This window comes from Chiloscyllium punctatum, chromosome 36, assembly GCF_047496795.1.
Source record: "Chiloscyllium punctatum isolate Juve2018m chromosome 36, sChiPun1.3, whole genome shotgun sequence".
Taxonomy (NCBI): domain Eukaryota; kingdom Metazoa; phylum Chordata; class Chondrichthyes; order Orectolobiformes; family Hemiscylliidae; genus Chiloscyllium; species Chiloscyllium punctatum.
In genome coordinates, this window is record NC_092774.1 from 40,515,484 (window position 1) to 40,527,393 (window position 11,910).

General features: G+C 47.1%; 1 long non-coding RNA gene across 1 annotated transcript; it reads left to right on the forward strand.

Moving 5' to 3' along the window:
* The first annotated feature begins 495 nt into the window (after nucleotides 1-495).
* Nucleotides 496-11,586, forward strand: LOC140460988 (uncharacterized). The gene is made up of 2 exons (XR_011954434.1): nucleotides 496-639; nucleotides 6,777-11,586. It is a non-coding gene; the product is annotated as an uncharacterized lncRNA (long non-coding RNA).
* Nucleotides 11,587-11,910: the final 324 nt, after the last annotated feature.

The window sequence follows — 11,910 nt, forward strand, 5'->3', positions numbered from 1 at the left end:
TGCCTTTCAAATGTTGTAATTGTAGCAGCCTCCACCACTTCCTCTGGGCAGCTCATTCCATACACTCACCACACTCTACATGAAAGTTACCCCTTAGGACCGTTTTAAATCTTTCCCCTCTCACTCTTAACCTATGCCGTCTAGTTTTGGACTTCCTCTACCCTGGGGAAAAGACATACAAAGCCGGACGAAATTCAAAAGGAATAAAATGTCGAGCCACAGGGAAAAATAAAATTGTGGCTGCAGCTTTTTTTTCTCCTGTTGACATTTGGACGCTTAAAATCTGTCAGTGTCGCCCGCACCCCCACAGAGCGTACTGCGCATGTACTGCGGTGTCAGCAACAACTGCGCATGTACTGCGGTGTCAGCAACAACTGCGCATGTACTGCGGTGTCAGCAAAAGCACTGAGTATGCTCGTCGCTGTCCGCGGAAGCGGCGCTTGACTTCCTTCTGAAGGTAAAAGGACCAATGGTGAGACCCGGAGGACCGGAAGGAGCCTGGTCCTCCTGCCATTCAGAGCCGCCTCTGTCTGAACGCGGAAATTGAGCCGTGAGTTACTGAAGCTGCTGTTGTTCCTCTCTCTCTTTGAATGAAGATTGAGCTTCACCCCAGACTGCAACTCTGTCCAACATCTGTGGGTACGGCACTCTCTTTTCTCACCCACTTTTTCATTTCTTTTTCGTTCTGGGATTCAGTAGCTGACTTGCACGAACTGAAGGGAAAGGGAGTGAATCCAGGGAGGGGACAGACTCTGGAAAAGTTGGTGCAGGTCTGTGTCTCAATTGGCAAACGCACAGCAAATGCAGTACCACAATGTAAAGTTAAAGCCTATTGCTTTAAAAAAAAAGGCAGAAAGGAGGTGCATGGTTTAAATGATAATATACTGGTATGTGGAGAAAGTGAGGACTGCAGATGCTGGAGATCAGAGTCAAGTGTGGTGCTTGAAAAGCACCGCAGGTCAGGCAGCATCCGAGGAGGAGGAGAGTCGACGTTTTGAGCACGAGCCCTTCATCAGGAATGATGTGTGGATGTACAAAGGAACCTCAGCGTCCTTCTACACCAGTCACTGCCAGTTGTGAGACAGGTGCAGCAAACAGTCAGCAAGGCAAGTGGTATATTAGCAAGAGGAATTGAGTCCAAAAATGGGGATGACTTCCTGTAATTAGGGGGGGTCATTGAATATATTCAAGGCTGAGGTCATCTGACTTTTGAAGAACAAAGAAGTGGATGGTTATGGGGAAGGCAAGAAAATGGTTTTGAGACCATTACAGAATCATATAGCACAGAAATAGACCATTCAGTCCAACTGGTCCATGCTGTGTTCGCATGCTACACTAATCCCATCTGCCAGTGCTTGGCCCATATCCCTCTGTCACAAAACTGGTCCTTTTTATAAAAGCTGGTCCTTCTTCTCAAGGATACCGTGTCCTTGGTTTTTTTTTCAGAGTGGCGGGAAATTGGCCCCGGACTCCAAAATGGATGGTTGAGTACAGAAATGAAAAGGGCTTTTTTGTTTATATGTCAACAGATGAGACTTTAGGCCCAAGCTTTTATGTTTTCGAAGTGACCTGCACAATGAAAGACGAGTGATCTGTCGTGAAAGCTGAGGCCTTGTTTGAGTGAATTCAGCAGTGGACTGTGTAGAGAAAGGTTGTTAAACTCTCTCTCCTTCTGCCCTTCTAACTTCGACCTGTCCGCCTCTGTTTCAGTTTTACTGTGTGTTTAAGGAGTTTGTTTATTGGGACTGTTGTGTACATTTGGAACAGCATAATTAAGTCTAGTTTAGACCGACTGAGTTCTGTGGGTACTCTATATTCTGTTCTTTGTGTTTCATTCTGTATTCTTGTGAATACATTTATCTGTTTTAAATCCTGGTAGTCAACTTAGCTAACTTCGGGTAATTTTCACTGTGCACTTACTGAAACAAATAGCAAAGTTACGGTCTGTGCTGCCTCCTTAAGAATGTTTTGAGTGGTCTGGCCTAGTCCATAACACGTCCAAACCTTTCACATTCATGTCCTTATCCAAATGTCTTTTAAACATTGTAACTGTACCTGCGTCCCCGCTTCCTCTGAACATTCATTCCACATACGAACCATTATCTATGGGAAAACAAAGGTGTTCCTCCTGTCTTTTTTAAACCTTTCTCCACTCACCTTCAAAATTTGCTCCCTAACCTTGAAACCCCCACTCTAAGGAAAGGAAACCCATCATTCACTTCATCTATACCCCTCATGACTTTATAAAGCTTGATAAGATCACCCCTCAACCTCCTATGCTCCGGTGAAAAAGGTCCCAGCCTATCCACCAAGATGTAGGTATATTCATATCCAGTTCAATGTTGGTGCAGACTTGAAAGACCAAATGGCCTACTCCTGCTCCCAATTCTCTCACTATGTCCAGGACAGCAAGAGACCATAAGACCTAGGAGTAGAAATTAGGCCATTCAGCCAATCAGGTCTGCTCCACCATTCAATCATGGCTGACAAGTTTCTCAACCCCATTCTCCAGCTTTCTCCCCACAACCCTCAATATCCTTGATTCACAAGAACCTATTTATCTCAGTCTTGAATATACTCAGTGACTTGCCCAACACAGTCTCTGTGGCAATGAATTCCATAGGTTTCGCACTCTCTGGCTACAAAGGTTTCCTCTTTATCTGCATTCTAAAAGGTCTTCCCTTTACTCTAAGGCTGTGCCCTTGGGGCCTAGTCTCTCCTACCAATGGAAACATCTTCCCAACATCCACCCTGTCCAGGCCAATCAGTATTCTGTATGTTTCAATTAGATCTCCAAGCGTGGGCTGTAAATCAGCGTAAACCAGACCCTTCAGGATGAGGGACAGCACGGATTAGGTTCAGCAAAGTGAGAATGGAGGGAGAATGTGTGGGATGGAGATTTTCAGCGTTTAGGAAATAAGAGAGGAAAGAAAGTTCAATCTAAATTAGAATTGAATGGATGGGCTGATGGGCCGAGGAGTGGCAGATAAAGTTTCACTTAGATAAATGTGAGGTGTTGCATTTTGGAAAGGCACATCAGGGCAGGATTTACACACTTAATGGTAAGGCTGTGGAGAGTGTTCCTGCATCAAGAGACCATGGAGTGCAGATTTGTAGTTCTGTGAAAGTGGAGTCACAGGTAGACACGGTAGTGAAGAAAGCGTTTGGTGGCGCTTGCGTTTATTGAGCAGAGCATTGAGTACGGGAGTTGGGAGTCATGTTATGGCTGTACATGACATGAGTTAGGCCACTTTTGGAATACTGCATTCAGTTCTGGTCTCCTATGTTAGAAAGATGTTGTGAAACTTCAAAAGAGTTTGGAAATGGTTTACAAGGCTGTTGCCAGAGTTGGAGGGTTTGAGTTATAGGGAGAGGCTAAAAAGACTGCGGCTGTTTTCCCTGGAGCGTAGGAGGCTGAGAGATGACCTTATAGAGGTTTATAGGGGCATGGTTAGGAGTCCAAAATGAGGGAGAGAGAAAAAGAAATTTACATTGCAGTGAATCTGCACAGTTACTGGACATTGCAGTGCATCTGGGAAAGGTTAATGAACAGCAAAATTCACAGCTGACCATGGAGGAACCTGTGTGGGGGAGCTCACAGAACAGGAACAGAGAAGTGTATAGTCTTTAATGTGTAACTTAGCTGTAAGTCTGCAGTCGTGAATGGAGTGGATTCTTTCTTGATTATATGTTTTACTGACATCTGTCTCTTGATTAAATTTTAAAAATATAAATCACAAGTACTGTGTTAGCCCGGAGCACATTTTTAGAGCAAAAAGATGGTGCTATTTTCTGGGTCTGTAGATTGTGAAGGAGCAAAGGTGGCCTTTATGAGAGTGATATGCTCTTCGACAATAGACAATAGATGCAGGAGTAGGCCATTCAGCCCTTCGAGCCTGCACCGCCATTCAATATGATCATGGCTGATCATTCCCAATCAGTATCCTGTTCCAGCCTTATCTCCATAACCCTTGACTCCACTATCTTTAAGAGCTCTATCCAATTCTTTCTTAAATGAATCCAGAGACTGGGCCTCCACTGCCCTCTGGGGCAGAGCATTCCACAGAGTCACCACTCTCTGGGTGAAGTAGTTTCTCCTCATCTCTGTCCTAAATGGTCTCCCCCGTATTTTTAAGTTGTGTCCTCTGGTTCGGCACTCCCCCATCAGCGGAAATATGTTCCCTCCTGCCAGAGTGTCCAATCCTTTCATAATCCTATACGTTTCAATTAGATCCCCTCTCAGTCTTCTAAACTCAAGGGTATACAAGCCCAGTCACTTCAGTCTTTCCGTGTAAGGCAATCCTGCCATTCCAGGAATTGACCTCGTGAACCTACGCTGCACTCCCTCAATAGCCAGAATGTCTTTCCTCAAATATAGAGACCAGAACTGTACACAGTACTCCAGGTGTGGTCTCACCAGGGCCCTGTACAGCTGCAGAAGCACCTCTTTGCTTCTATACTCAATTCCTCTTGTTATGAAGGCCAGCATGCTTTTAGCCTTCTTCACTACCTGCTGTACCTGCATGCTTGCCTTCATTGACTGGTGGACAAGAACACCCAGATCTCTCTGAACAGCCCCTTTACCTAATTTGATACCATTGAGGTAGTAATCTGCCTTCCTGTTCTTGCCACCAAAGTGGATAACCAGACATTTATCCACATTAAACTGCATCTGCCATGCATCTGCCCACTCACCTAACTTGTCCAGGTCACCCTGTAATCTCCTAACATCCTCATCACATTTCACCCTACCACCCAGCTTTGTATCATCAGCAAATTTGCTAATGTTATTGCTGATACCATCTTCTATATCATTTACATATATTGTAAAAAGCTGCGGTCCCAGCACGGATCCCTGCGGTACCCCACTGGTCACTGCCTGCCATTCCGAAATGGAGCCGTTAATCACTACTCTTCCTGTCAGATGTGGGAGATTGGAGAAAGTATCCATGTTACTGGTGATTATGTCTGCAGTAAGTGTGTTTGCTTGCAAATCCTATTGGATTGTGTGGATAAGCTGCAGCGACTCAATGATAGGAAGGGAAAAAAGCCGCAGCTACAGTCAGGGTGATGGGTTAACTCCAGGAAAGGTAGGAGGGGTAGGCAGGTAGTGTAGGAGTCTTCTGTGGCTATCCCCATTTCAAACAAGTCTGCTGTTTTGGAAAATGTAGGGGGTGATGGTCTCTCAGGGAATGTAGCACGAACAGCCAAGTTTCTGGTCTCGAGACATGCTCTCATGCAATGAGGGGTACGTCGGGTTCCAAGCGATCAATTGTGATAAAGGGCTCTCTAGTCAGAGATACAAACTGACGCTTCTGTGGTTAGCAGCGAAAAATCAGAATGGTGTGTCGCCTCCCTGGTGCCAGGATCAAGGATGTCTCCGAGAGGGTGCAGAATGTTCTCAAAAGGGAGAGGGACCGGTTGGAGGTCATTGTACACATTGGAACCAATGACATAGGGAGGGAAAAGGATGCGATTCTGAAGGGAAAGTGTAGAAAGTCAGGCACAAATTTAAAAAAAAAGAGGTCATAGAGTCAAGAAAAATCTGGATTACTGCCAGTGCTATGAGCTAGTGAGGGTTGGAATAGAGAAGATAGAGCAGATGAATGCATGGCTGAGGAGCTGGTGCATGGGAGAAGGGTTCACATTTTTGGATCATTGGAATCTCTTCTGGAGTAGATGTGACCTGTACAAGAAGCCTGAATATTGAAAGAGAGCTAATATACTGGCTGGGAAATTTGCAAGAGCTGCTCGGGAGGAATTAAACTAGCAAGGTGGGTCCGTGGGGAGGTACCCAGGGAAATGGTGAGGAAAGAGATCAATCTGAGACTGGTACAGTTGGGAAAGGGAGTGATTCAAACAGTCAGGTCAGGAAGGGACAAAGCAGAGAGCAAGGTAGGACTGACAAATTAAACTGCATTTACTTCATTGCAAGAGGCCGAACAGGGAAGGCAGTTGAACTCAGGGCATAATGAGGAAGATGGGATATGATATCATAGCAATTACAGAAACGTGGCTCAGGGATGGGCAGGACTGGCAGCTTAATGTTCCAGGATACAAATGCTACAGGAAGGATAGAAAGGGAGGCAAGAGATGAAGGGGAGTGGTGTTTTTGATAAGGGATAGTATTCCTGTTGGACTTAAGGAGGATATTCCTAGGAATACATCCAGGAAGGTTATTTGGTTGGAACTGAGAAATATGGAAGGGATGATCACCTTTATTGGGATTGTGTTGTAGACACCTTCATGGTCAGTGGGAAATTGAGAAACAAATTTGGATGGAGATTTGAGTTACCTGTAAGAGTAATAGGATGGTTATTGTTAGGGATTTTAACTTTTCAAACATAAACTGGGATTGCCATTGTGCTACGGGTTTAGATGGAGAGCAATTTGTTAGAAATGGAGCTAAGGGGAAAGTTTTCATGCAGAAGGTGGTGTGTGTACAAAGCTGTTAGAGGAAGTGGTGGGTGCTGGTACAATTATGATATTTAAAAGGCATCTGGATAGATGTATGAATAGGAGGGGTTTAGAGGGTTATTGGCCAAATGCTGGCAAATGGAACTAGATTAATTTTGGATATCTGGTCGACATGGATGAGTTGGACCAAAGGGTATGTTTCTGTGCTGTGTCACTCTCTGACTCTGGCTTGCCACTAATGTTTGCCACATCTCTATGTTCAGTTTCTATCTGGTGTCGGTGTCAACACCTTGTTGTCTCATTCCGACCCCATCTCCCACTGGATTGACAATGATGACTTTTGTAATCTCTTTTTACAGACTATCTGAAGACGGAAGTTTCAAAATCAACAGCTTATGCTTGACTCTCCTGCTCCTCGGATGCTGCCTGACCTGCTGTGTTTTTCCAACACGACACTTTTTGACTCTGATCTCCAGCATCTGCAGTCATCATTTTCACATCAATGTCTGACAGTCACTCAATCCATCGGGACAGCAAAGATTTTCAACTCTGATTCTGTGAGATGGAGCAATGCTTTTTGGTTCCTGTTTCATAATGTTTTCAGCATCAGTGGGACTGGATGAGAGATCCTACTGTTGCAATGCACTGAGTGTGGAGCCAGAAACAGTTATTCGGCCTGGAAAGAGGAATTCACACCGGGGAGGGGCTGTACACACGTTTGTGTGCGGCTGAAGCTTCAGCCATGGAGAAACCTGAGGAATCCTGCCCCATGGAGAAACCATGGAAGTGTGGCGACTGTGGGAAATGCTTCAGTTTCCCGTCTGCCCTGGAGACTCATCGGCGCAGTCACACTGGGGAGAGACCTTTCCCCTGCCCGGAGTGCGGGAAGGGCTTTACCTGCTCCTCAAACCTGCTGGCCCACTTGCGGGTCCACACAGCGGAGAGACCAGTCTCCTGCCCAGAGTGTGAGAACAGCTTTGCCTAGGGGTCTACCCTCGTGGCCCACCAGCAGGTCCACACTGGGGTGAGATCCTTCCCCTGCCCTGTGTGCGGGAAGGCCTTCAGCAAATCCTCCAACCTGCTGACCCACCGGTGGGTCCACACTGGGGAGAGGCCCTTCAGCTATTCTGAGTGTGGGAAGGCCTTTGGTAATTCCTCTGCCCTGCTGAGGCACCAGCGGGTCCACACGGGGGAGAGGCTGTTCCCCTGCCCTGAGTGTGGGAAGGGCTTTAAACGCTCCTCTGACCTGCTGGACCACCAGCGGGTCCACACCGGGGAGAGGCCGTTCAGCTGTCCTCAGTGCGGGAAGGGCTTTACCCAGGCCTCCAACCTGCTGAGGCACCAGCGGGTCCACACCGGGGAGAGGCCGTTTGCCTGCCCCAAGTGCAGGCGGAGGTTCACGTCGTCCAGTAACTTGCAGAGACACCAGAGGGGGCACCAGCAGATTCCGTCGGCGACGCTGATGTGGATCACCCCCAGGACTGAACCTCCTGCCTGTTCTGACAGTGGGTGCAGGGGGAGCGTCAGTCTTTGTTTTCTGCTAGACAGCACCCCCACACCCCTCCCATTTTCCTCCAACCCCAGGTTAGCTCACGGGCGGCACAGTGGCTCAGTGATTAGTGCCACTATGTCACATCGCCAGGGACCAGGGTTCGATTCCACCCTCAGGGTGACTGTCTTTGTGAAGTTTGCGCATTCTCCCCCCATGTTTGCAAGGGTTTCCTCTGGGTGCTCCCACAGTCCAAACATGAGCAAGTGAATTAGCCAAGCTAAATTGTCCCAGCGTGTTCAGGGATGTGTAGGTGCAGTGTATTGTTTAGGGGGTAATGTAGACTAATGGGGTAGGGGAATAGGTCTGGGTGGGTTACTCTTCAGAGGGTCGGTGTGGAATTGTTGGGTTGAAGGGCCTGTTTCCCTGTAGGGATTCTGTGAGCTTTGCTTGCAGTGGTGCTCACTGAGCCCTGGACTGCACGTTCCCTCTGAAGTGATCCGCACAAACCTCAGATGGCATCCAAACCAATGTACCAAACTAAAGGGGTAGCCATGGGCACCCACATGGGACCCAGCTATGCCTGCCTCTTTGTCGGGTACGTGGAACAGTCCATTTTCCTCAGCTACACCTGTTCCTCCGGTACATCGATGACCATATTGGTGCCACTTCATGCTCTCATAAGGAGTTTGAACAGTTTGTCATCTTTATCGACACCTTTCACCCCGACCTCAACTTCACCTGGACCATCTCCCTTTCCAGGACCTCTCCATCTCTGGCTACCGACTAACCGTGGACATCTACTACAAGCCCACCGACCCCCTACCTAGCTACCTAGATTACGCCTCCTCCCACCCCGCCTCCTGTAAAAACGCAATCCCATATTCCCAATTCCTCCACCGCATCTGTTCCCAGGATGACCAATTCCACCGGAGAAAATCCCAGAGGGCCTCCTCCTTCCAAGTTCGCAATTTCTCTTCCCACGTGGTCGACAATGCCCTCCAGCACATTTCCTCCACATCCTGCAACACCGCCCTTGAACCCCCCCCCCCCCCCCCCCCAATGGAACAAGGACAGAACCCACCCCTAACCGTCCTCACCTTCCACCCCACCAACCTCCAGATACATCACATCAGCCTCTGCTACTGACAAATGGACCCCACCACCAGGTATATTTTTCTCTCCCCACCCCTATCAGCATTCCAGAGAGGCCATTTCCTCTGCGACTCCCTCGTCAGGTCCATGCGCCCACAACCAGCCCACACCCCACTCCCGGCCCCTTCCCCGCCACCACAGGAAGTGTAAAACGTGTGTCCATACCACTCCTCTCACCTCCATCCAAGGCCCCAAAGGATCCTTCCACATCTGACAGAAATTTACCTCGACCTCCACCAGTGTCATCCACTGTATCTATTCCATCCAATGTGGGCTTCTCTACGTCGAAGAGACAGGACACCAACTTGTGGATTGTTTCAGAGAACCACTCTGGGACACCCACAAACCCCACCGCCCTGTGGCTGAACACTTCAACTCCCCCTCCCATTCCATCAAGATCATTGAGGTCCTGGGCTGTCTCCATCGCCAAACCCTTACCACCTGACGCCTGGAGGAAGAACACCTCTTATTCCACCTTGGGACCCTGCAACCACATGGGATCAATGTGGAATTCAAAAGTTTCCTCATGTATCCTCCTCCTCCTCCTCCTCTTCCCCCCCCCCACCTTATCACAGCCCCAAGCCTCCACTCGCCCTCCTGACCTGTCCATCACCTTTACCATCTATCCGCCCCAGACTCCTCTCCGACCAATCAGCTTCATCTGCCTATCGCATTCTCAGCTACCTTCTCCCCAACACCACCCCCCCCCCCCCCCTTCCATTTATCTCTCAGCCCTCCCGGTCCGCAAGCCTCATTGCTCATGAAGGGTTTATGCCCTAAACGTCAATTCTCCTGCTCCTTGGATGCTGCCTGACCTGCTGTGCTTTTCCAGCACCACACTCTCGATTCTGTCCACCTATGTTGTCAGAGATATAGGACCTACTCCAAACTGATCCACAGTCCAGTTGTTGGGACAGGAAACCGCTTCCTTTCTCGAGACAAGTCTCCCGAAGAGAACTTGCTGGCTAACTGATGTACTGAACTTCACAGTGCCCCACTGCTCTCAGTTATTTGGAAGGTGTCCACACATGTGCCTAAGGTGGTGCTCGAGACCTTTAATATCTCTTTGGGATTGATCCCCATTCATTTGAGGCTGTGTAGTCATACAGCCTGGAAACAGGCTGTTCAGTACATGATCCCCAACTAACCTAGTCCCACCAGCCTGCTCCTGGCCCTTATTTGATAGTCATAGTCATAGAGATGCACAGGACAGAAACAAACCATTTAATCCAACTCGTCCATGATGACCAGATATCCTCATATAATCCTACCGAAGGATGCAGGATTAAGAGTTCTCTTTGGCAAGAGACCTTAACAAGCTGTAGTAATGGACTCAAAGTATGCGATCATATTTCATCTCATATTTTAGAGACATGGTAACTAGATTTAGCCTGTCTACAATAATATATATAAAGAGGGGGGGATCATGACACAGGTAATGGAAAAATGAATCAGGAATGGAAGGGGTGGTGGGGGGAATGGTACCTAAAATACAGTGAAATGGGGGGATTTCATTCAAACCTAATTTAGAGGTATGTATGAAAATATAGAGACTGCAGTACTGAACATGACAGTAAAATGTCCCTTTCATAAAGGAGCATGTGCAAGAAATCAGACAGTGATACATAAAATCCCGACAGTGCAGAAAGAGGCCATTTGTCCCATTGAGCCTGCACTGACACACCAAAGACCATCCCACCCAGGATCATCCTGTTCTCCTGCATTTAGTATGACTAATCCACATAACCTACACATCACAGAGCAATTTTGCATGGTCAACCCACCTAACCTGCACATCTTTGGACTGTGGAAGGAAACCCATGCAGACAGGGAGAACATGCAAACTCCACGCAGACACTCACCTGAGGCTGGAATTGAACCTGGGTCCCTAGTGCTGTGAGGTAGCAATGCCAAGCACTGTGCCACCTCAATATGATATAAAATTTAAACAAATGCTCTCAGCTGCAAATTTGTTCATGTGAAGACCTTATTGCAAATGATTTGAAGCAAGATCCATATGAATTGTGTTTTGGGAGCGATCCAGAACATATTTCATTAATGATTGAAAATCTTTGACCTTTGGAATGGTCTGCGAGAGAGAGTGTTGGAGTCAGACTAAATTATGGCACTCAAAAGATAGTTGGATAATTAAACTGAAAAGGAAAGTAATCCGTGTTTGGTGAAGAGTAGCACTGGATACTGTGGTGATTATAATTAGGTCAGTCAGGTGAGTTCCCTTATTGGGGGTGTTCACCTGCTCGTCTTAACATTTCACTTCAATAACCTTTAGGTTCCCAATATCTGTCGGGCGCTTTCTCTGTTCAAGTGTCTACTCGAGTGACTCAGTGTCAAATTTTGTTTATGAATCGTTCCTCTGATATCTCATGAGAGGGGCTATGATGTTAACAGTGGTATCTAAATAGTTATGGGTCACAATGTGCTCAAGTGAGAAAGAATAAACTGACCATTCTTAAATATTCATTTTTAAACCATGGAAATAAAATTAATGTTTGGAAAATATACAACTTGTCATGTATTATGAAGATCAGAAATAGGAATGGGAATAGGTAATTGACTGTTGAGATGCTCTGTCTTTCATCACCATCCATGGCTGATCATTTATCTGAATTCCCTTTCCTGCACGTTTCGTTTTCCATGTCTTCACCTGATGAAGAGGCTACGCTCCAAGCACTTGCGATTTCAAATACACGTGTTGGACTATAGTTGTGTGACTTATGACTGAAAAAATTGAGTATGTTATTACACATACTGGAGCAGTGGGATTTAAACCTGAGCCTCAGGGCTCGAAGGGAGACTACAGCTGCATCACAAAAAAAAACCCTCTGTAG